The sequence below is a fragment of the Dinoponera quadriceps genome, unplaced genomic scaffold (genome assembly GCF_001313825.1).
Source record: "Dinoponera quadriceps isolate SergipeBrazil2010 unplaced genomic scaffold, ASM131382v1 scaffold4780, whole genome shotgun sequence".
Classification (NCBI taxonomy): domain Eukaryota; kingdom Metazoa; phylum Arthropoda; class Insecta; order Hymenoptera; family Formicidae; genus Dinoponera; species Dinoponera quadriceps.
Genome location: NW_014558719.1, coordinates 541 through 1163, shown reverse-complemented (window position 1 = coordinate 1163; position 623 = coordinate 541).

The following is a 623-nucleotide window of genomic DNA, read 5'->3' as shown; positions in this document are numbered from 1 at the left end:
GCACTAATCTTAAATTCTGTATATTCGGCAGAATAAAATCATTACGTAACAACGCAAACATTACGCAACACAGCACGATCATGAAAGCGTGCTTGCCAGCCACTTGTGCAGCTGCAACGACTAATGTTTTCACGTCCGTCTTCCTGCAATTATTACGAACGCTTCTAATTGCGCAATGAGGTTTAAGCAATAAGAACAACTATCCATCGGATCGTTCGGAAGAAATCATATACAGCAACATCGAATTCGACTTTGTCATTGTAGGCGCTAAAAGCGCCGAATCTATAATAGCTAATCAACTAACCGCAATAGAAAACTGGAAAGTGTTGTTGATCGAGGCCGGAAATGACCCCTCAGCTATCAGTGAAATCCCGCTGTTATTCCCAGAGACATTATTGACGTCAGAAAATTATGCTTACGACGCCGATAAACGCATTTGTCAAGGTTTCAAGAGTAAAGTGTGCAAATGGAATAGCAGTAAAACCCTCGGAGGTGGTTCTACGATAAACGGTTTGATCTACACTAACGGCAACGATGGGGATTACAACGAGTGATCCCGGATGGGTAATGAAGGATGGAGTTTTGAGGAGGTCCTACCATATTTCAAAAAATCGCAGGCCTGC